General features: G+C 57.0%; 1 protein-coding gene and 1 pseudogene across 2 annotated transcripts in view; one reads left to right on the forward strand and one right to left on the reverse strand.

Moving 5' to 3' along the window:
- LINGO1 (leucine rich repeat and Ig domain containing 1) overlaps window positions 1-5232 on the reverse strand; it is a 188241-nt gene extending 183009 nt beyond the window's left edge. For both annotated transcript variants that reach the window (XM_054592038.1, XM_054592036.1), the window contains exon 1: window positions 5092-5232. The gene's annotated coding sequence lies outside the window, so the exon portion shown is untranslated. The remainder of the gene's footprint in view (window positions 1-5091) is intronic.
- Window positions 1-5310, forward strand: part of LOC129085597 (ubiquitin recognition factor in ER-associated degradation protein 1-like) — a 108800-nt pseudogene extending 103490 nt beyond the window's left edge.
- The last annotated feature ends 2276 nt before the right edge of the window (window positions 5311-7586 follow it).

Genomic DNA, 7586 nt, shown 5'->3' on the forward strand with positions numbered 1-7586 from the left:
CTTCCCAGTTTCAGCATCTCTGAAATGGAGCAGTGGTTCCCTGACTACTTTATATAACTGCCATGAGGACTGTGAGGGAAGAGGTATAAAAACTTGTAGATAATTATAAAGCAAATTTTGTCCTGGAAAATAATAATAATAAGGCTCCTTTTTACTTTGGCCTGGACACTGAGACTCCAACAGGACTCACCTCCCTCTCCTACCTCAGAAAACTGAAGTGACTTGTCTGAGCTCCCTAGCTTAGGAGTGGCTGAGCCAGGATTCAAACCCAGCCACTGATGGCATCCAAACCCAGGTCCTTTTGATCACAACAGTCTGGGCTGATTCAAGGAGCCCATTTCCATAACCCTAAATCTCAGAGCTGCAGACACCATGCTCAGGCTGAGGCTTCATGCCACATACACATACTCCACTGAGGACCAGGACCCTGACATCAGATGTGCTGTGCCATCCCAAGGCCTATGGACCAGCAGGGCCATAAGAGCTGGGTGGGGGATGGGAGGATGGCTGGCACAACTGGTCTTAAGCCAACTGGATCAATCCTGGGCACGGAGCTGCCTGTCTGGCTGCCCTGGCAAGTGGGTGCTGGAAATACCTCCATGTCCAAACCAACCTGCACATCAAGGTTTCATTCTGGTTTCCTCCCACCCTGACCCTGGTGACTAGCAGTGCCTACGCAGACCCAGAAGGCCAGGGTGGCAGCCACGATCCCTCTTTCAGTGGCTGGCACCTCCTCTGATGTGGCCATATGGCCCCATATGCTCCCTGACAGCTGGACTGCCAGGGCAACTGCCTGAGGGCAAGGCACCAGCCACTGCCCCCTCCCTACCCAGCAAGCTACAGGTACAACCAGGAAAACCACAGGCTGGAATGCCCTGCTCCCAGTTTCCTCAAAACTTTGTGCTAGTCACTGCCCCCTCTAAGTCTCAAACTCTTCCTCTGTCAAACAGCAGTGCTGACCTTCTACCGCTTCCCTTTGTATCCCACCTCTGAATCCAAAACTTCCACCCAAAGTCACTCCAGGTGTCCAGGGAAAAAAATAAACAAACTTTTTACAGAGCCTGAGGGACCACAGGGACTTGCTCATGTGTGCCAATGGGAGGCTCATACTAAAGCCCCATACTTATGACTCCAGGATACCTGCCCCTCTGTATAATACCCAGGTGGTGGGAATGGTGATACCCGAGTTTCTGCCCAACTCTGACAACCTACATTGCTCCACCTGGCTTCCCATCTAGGCCGAATCTCTCCATCCTCCATCTGGTGGGAAGCCATGCGGGGACTCTTAGCCATGCTGGTGAAGGGAGGCAAGGCACCTGTCCTGCTGCGGCCCCCACCAACAATCCTGTATTGCTATAGCAGCTCCAGGTTCACCTTCCTGCCTCTGGCTCTCCTGGTCAACCCCTCCCACAACCACCAGAGAGTGCAGTTTAAATTGCAAGTCTGATGGAATCCCTCTAGAACTTCAACCCCAGAAACCTGGAATACTCCTCAGTCAGGTACTCAAGGTCCTCCTCTGTCTTGTGCCAACTTGCTCTGTGCCTGCTGTTTGCCCCTGCACAAATGACTCCATTGCAAACACATTTCACCCATGCCTGCTGCTTCCCACCTCCGTGCCTTTGTTAACGCTGTGCCATCTGCCTGAAAAGCCCTCATTCATTCCCATTCTCCATTGATTAATTTTATTCACCATATTTACTGAGCATCTACCAAGTGCCAGAAATATCTGAGCAGGTCAAAATGCACCAGCCCTACACTGGCCAGGTGGCTCAGTTGGTTGGAGCATTGTCCCATACACCAAAAGGTTTCAGGTTCAAACCTCGGTAGGGACGCATACGGGAGGCAACCAATCAATATCTCTCTCTCTCTCCCCCCTCCCTTCCCCCTCTAGAAATCAATGAAAGCATATCCTTGAGTGAGGATTTAAGAAAAAAATGCTCCAGGCCTTCCAATCTATCTGAGTAGCCCCTTGCCCACCCCCCGTCCCCCTACCTCTCCAGATTCCCAGGCCACCCTGCCTCATACATCGGTGTGAGTCGATGTCTGTATCCCCTTTCAGAGTCCATCCAGAGAGGAGCCCAGGCTTGTCAGCAGTATTCCCAGTAGTCCATCCCAGACCTCAAACCAGGAGATGCTCCCAAATGTGGAGTAAGCTCCAAACGTAGAATTCCAGGCAGTTAGGGGCAAGGTCAAGGCATGGTTCTTGGGAGCAAACGTATCAGCATGGCCTGTCCCCATTTCCCTCAAAAGGAGGACTGAGTGGTCAGGAGTATCTTTACCCCTCAAATCACCCTAAGGCCTAGCCCACCCGATAACTTCTTCTCATTGAATTTATTAGAATGTAATATTTTTATAATTTAAAACATAAACATGGCAGGGGCAGGGACTGGCTAGAGAGGGAATTTAAAGGGGCCTACCTCTTACCAGTCAGAAGGTTTGAGGGGTGGGTGGCTGTTTTCCTAAAGGGGCAGCCAATGGGGACTGGGAGCATCTGGCTGGAATTTTCACTGTTGACAGCAGAGATCAGGGGCCAAAAAGACACCTTACTCTCTCCTTCCCCATGGTTTGAGGCCCCAAATGAAGGGCTCATCCTGCTGGAGTTGGTTGGGGTCAGAGGGTGAGGAGTATAGAAGAACTAGGGCCATGGTTCAAGCAGGCCTTGATGGCAGAGGTGGGGCCAAGCAGTCCCCTGGCCATGCTACAGCCACCTGGGTGTCAACCAAAGCATTGGTAAACACTCAGGAGGCAAAAGTCCAGAGCTCAGAGACCCACAGGGGATCAGGGGTAGGGGGTCGGGGAGAAAGGACAGCTAAGAAAGACTGAGTCAGCAAGAAGATGCCCAAAAGTGAAGCCGGAAGAGCCTGAGGGAGCCACCACAAGGTCCAGCAGGCCCACCCCGGCCCACCCCACCCCACCCCACCCCCCAACCCCAGGAGGAATTTTGGTCACTCCTGGGCAACAGCTCTTTCCACCTCCCCACAGGAGGCCTCCAAGGGCCCGAGTGGCCCTGGGGATGAGCCTGGGCCGCCATCAGACTGGATGGTCACAGGGGCCTTCCTGTGGCTGACAGCTACTCTAGCTTCCTGCCTCAGGTGAGCCTGTGAAGGAAGTGGTCTCAATAGCCACCAGACTACCCTCCCCCCAATGCACAATTAGACCTCTGTGAGGAGCCCATTCCACTGAAGGCGAGCTATGTAGCTCCAGGATGGAGATCTCAGGAGAGTGGGAAGGGTTCCAGGGCCCAAATGGGAAGACAATGCCAGGGCCTAGCCTAGAAGGCCAGGCTGGGAGTGGGAAAACTCCACTAATTCCCAGAAGGATACCAACATCCCAGTGCTGAAGATTTACAAACCATCATGCAGAGCCCTGGAAGATGCTGGCCCCAAATCTGGGAAGCAAAGGTTAATGAGGCTGGGGTCAAGAGGTGCCAGAAATCAAGCGAGGGAGAATCAGGCTGGGAGTTACTCTGCCCACCTCCCTTCCCATCAGGGAAGGATGTTGGTCACAGAGCCCTGAAGCTAAGTCAGTAAATGGAGCCAGTGCCTTCCCTGCCCCCTCCCTACCTCGACAAAGAGCAGAGTTAATACCTTCAAAGGAAGGGGCTATTCTGAAACTGGAGTTCTCCTAGCTCCATCTCTGCCTCAAAATCCTCCTCTGTGAAAAGGAGAGAAAGTGTGCTCATGGACACTGCATTGTCACAAGGAGTCTGAGAGATTCCAGAGGAAAAATGGAAGTGGAAGTAAAGCTTAAGCCTGAATGCTGGTCATACAATATATTACCATTCCCCAGAGACCCAGGTACATACCGAGTGGTCCAGCATCACACCCCTCCAGCCAGCATCTAGGCTGAGAACAAGACCTCTGACCCCACAAGCTCATACGCTGAGTGCCAGGAAAGAGGGCATATGGACAAGGACTGCTGGGGAAACCAACTGTTCTAACCCAGAAGCTCAAGCTGGAAGGATTCAGGAACAATCAAAGAAAGCTTCCTAGAGGAGGGAGAACCTGCCCTAAAAGCAGGGAGGATTTGGTAAATGGGAGGGGCCTTCAGGGGACCTGACGACTGACCCTTCCTTGGGCTTCTCACTCCCAGGGACACAGAGTTCCCTCCCTCTCAGGGACACCATCCTGGCCCAGATCTCCCCATCCCCTCTTCCACTGCAGGGGCACGGCTGGCGTTTGTGAGGGAGAAAGCTAGGTTGTTTCCTGAGGCAGCCAGCACAGGTCAGGAATGTGGGAGGAGACTCGAGGATGCGGGCCAAGGGGCACAGCACAGCCACAACCTCATCACACGGAGTAAGGCACGCAGGAGCATGGCTCCAAGCAAAGCAGGGATGGTGGGGCACCAGGCCAGAGGGCCTAAAGTTGTCCCTTCAAATCCCCAGCCTCTGGGGAACTATGCACCCTTCAGGTAGTTCCCTTTTTCCAGCCGACATTCCCACGGAACAGAAGGCAAGGAGACGCTGAAACATACACACTGGGCACCACTCCCCCACCTCAAGCCTGGTATCCTTAGCCTGCTGGAAAGACGACCTCTCGGACCTGAGACCTAAAACCTGTAGGCACGCAGTCCCGCCAGACCCTGGCAGGGTCAAAGGAGCCCGACAACCGGAGTGGCTCCCGCACGGCACTGCCAGGCTGGACGGAGGTTCCGAGAGCAGGCGGCTGTGCCCACTTGGTGGTAGAGACGCACGCACCTTTGCTTGCCTGGAAGCACAGTCTGCGCCCCGCCCCACTCCTCCCTTGCTCTCTCTCCTCAGGTAAGAAAGGATGGCTGCTACCATTAAAGCGTCTCCATCCTCTCCCCGCACCACGTTGCTCCAAGTCGCCGGGGTTCTGGAGTCAGGGGAGGGTTAGGCAGACGCGCGCAGAGGGAGGGCGCGCGGTCACGAACCGGGGCGCGGAATGCGCCCCACTCCAGCTCCGCGCGTGCACCCACCCACGAGCGCGCACCCAACACCCCATCCCCACCGCAGGCTCCCACCCAATCAGAGGCCGCGCACGCGACACCGCTGGCGGGCAGACACCCCAATCCCAGCCTGTGCCCCGCGATCCCAGCCTCGCCGCAGCCTCCCGGCTTGGCCTTACTCACCGTTCCGGGCGCGCAGTCCGCGCTCGGCTCCGCTCCAGGACCTCATCCCCCGCTCACCTCTGTTCTGCTTCCCGTTCCGCAGGAATCGGCTCGGAGATTGTGGCAGCGGCAAAGAGCGAGCAGAAAGGGCGTGTGCGCGCGCGACCGGTGCGCGCGCGACCGGTGTGCGCGCGCGACCAGTGCGTGCGCGTGCGCGCGGCGCGCGCTTGTGCGCAGTAGGGCCCCTGCGTGCCCCTGCGTTCCCCTGCGTTCCCCTGCGTTCCCCTGCGCTCCCCTGCGCTCCCCTGCGCTCCCGTGCGCATCCGCTCCTGCCGGCTGCCCTCAGCGCTGCGATGGCAGCAGAATCCCTAACGCGCGCTTCCTCCGGCTGGGGCGTTCACACTCCCGCACGCGCAGGCGCCGCACCCAAAGGCCCGGTACCCCGGCCCTCCGGATCCCCAGAGCGCGGCCCCCGCAGAGCGAACCTGAGTTCCCTTCCTGCCTGGCCCCGCCTTAGGTCCCCTGCCACTCCCAGAGTGAGCCTTTTTGGCGTCCCTGCTTCGCCACCAAGCCCCAGCGGGCCGCAGCTGCGGCCGCGCTCTCGGCTGCGGCGCCCAATTCGGGTTGCCGTCGCTCACACCCAAAAGCTCCGGCCCCCTCTTCCTCGCCCGGGTTGCCGCCCGCTCCTTCTCTTCCCCTCTCTGTCACTGCCTCTTCTTTGCCTCCTCTCCTTTCTCCCATATGACCCCCACCCCGATCTCTGTCCACTGTCTCCCGCTATCTACCCTGCCCCCGCCCTCTCCCGCACCATCTGCTCCCCGCTGCCCGGCTCTGCTTCTCACATTCTCCGCATTACATTGGGTGCCGCCCACCGCTCGCCGAGCCCAGGTTCCGAGCGCGCAGTTGGGGGCGAGAGGACCCTGAGGCGCCGGATCCCCGTGCCCTGGGCTTGCCTCCCCCCCCCACCCCCAGCTCTCAGCTCGTTCCCGGGCTCCTAGCTCCTGCCTGTCGGGCGGGGACGTCCAGCGCTGGACTCAGCTACTGCTAACTACTCCTATCTCCCTCGGGCTTAAAGGGATAGCGCACCAGGTTCGACCTGCCCCACCCAGGGGCGCCGAAGAGGGGTGGCCTCTCCGCCAACGGGACAGTGCGGGGCGGTGACGTAGCCTGGACCTTTGTGCACCGCCCTTCAGCCAAGCCTTTTCTCCTGGAGGTGAGTCAAGGAGAAGAGCGGTTGAAGCTGTCCAGACCACGCCATCGAGGGGGGCGCTCAGTACTCCTTGGCGACAAAGCCTAGGGGCAGGCTGGTGGTGTGGAGGCAGTCGGCATGGGCATGGGCGCTGGGGCTGTGTGGCAGGGAAGGAGGGACAGGGAAGCAGCTGTCATATTCTAAGCCCAGGGTGAAGATACCTGTCATGTTGGGAAGAGCTCACAGGTGGGCCTCCCACTCCTGCAGTCTGACCTTGGGCAAATGTCTGCCTCTCTCTGGGCCTCAATTTACACTTTCTTGGAAGGACATTGGCTTTCATCATCTCTGGGACCATGCCCACCTCTGTGGTATTAGATCCCACAGGAGAGAGAGACCCAAGTCAGGCCCTCAGCCCCCAGAATTCCACCCACTCCTTGCTTCTGACAGCTTGGGCTGCCACCACTCCTCCCTCACTAGGCCTGGTCTGCCCCTTCCCTCATTCTGTAATCTTCCTTCTCCATCCTCCTCATCAGTGGAACAAGGCAAAGAGGGTACAGGGACCTACCAGCGATAGCACACTGCAGTGTGCAAAGCTCTTTCACATCCAAGGTCTCCCTGGACCCTCATGACACCCCTAAGAAGTAAAGTGCACCCCTAGACTCCTGGTCAGCCTGATCCTGGAGAGGGCTGGTGCCTGAGCATGTCATCTTCCTGGTCCCCTCACCCCAAACAGACCCTAGCTCCCCAACCCCACAGAGGAATGAATGCATTTCGGTAATTTGTTTACTGAACATCTATTACGTGTCCCATCCTGTGCTAGGTACTGGGGACATGAAGATTATTTAGACACACTCCTGCCTTCAAAAAATGAGACAGAAGCAGGTACGATGGAACTTTGGAGAATGGAGGAGGTCCAGAAGAGCTCCTTCAGGAAGAACGATTGAAGCCAATAATTGAAGGATGCATAGGAGCTGACCAGGCAGAAGGGAAAATAAAGGGCATCCGATGCGAAAAGAAGAGCGTGTGCAAAGACCTGAAAGTGGGACATAAGGAAGGATGGGTATATTTGGGGGGGAAACAGATATAAGAGCCTTGGATTGAGGAGTGTCCACTTTGTTCTGGGGCAGCAGCAGGACTGCCACTTAGCAAATCTAGGCAGAAGTCCTCCCTATCTTTCCGCCATTACAGAGGTATATCTAATGGCTTCCCAAACCCAGGAGCTTTTGTAAGGCCTACTCTCCCATCAGTACGCCCAGTCCTACCTCCGCTCCCCATCTCTGCAGCAGGATGCAGTACAGCCCCCGCCGCTGCTGCACCCCGCCCCCCC

Source organism: Pteronotus mesoamericanus, unplaced genomic scaffold (genome assembly GCF_021234165.1).
Source record: "Pteronotus mesoamericanus isolate MK-2021 breed Mesoamerican mustached bat unplaced genomic scaffold, CSHL_Meso_final scaffold_31, whole genome shotgun sequence".
Taxonomy (NCBI): domain Eukaryota; kingdom Metazoa; phylum Chordata; class Mammalia; order Chiroptera; family Mormoopidae; genus Pteronotus; species Pteronotus mesoamericanus.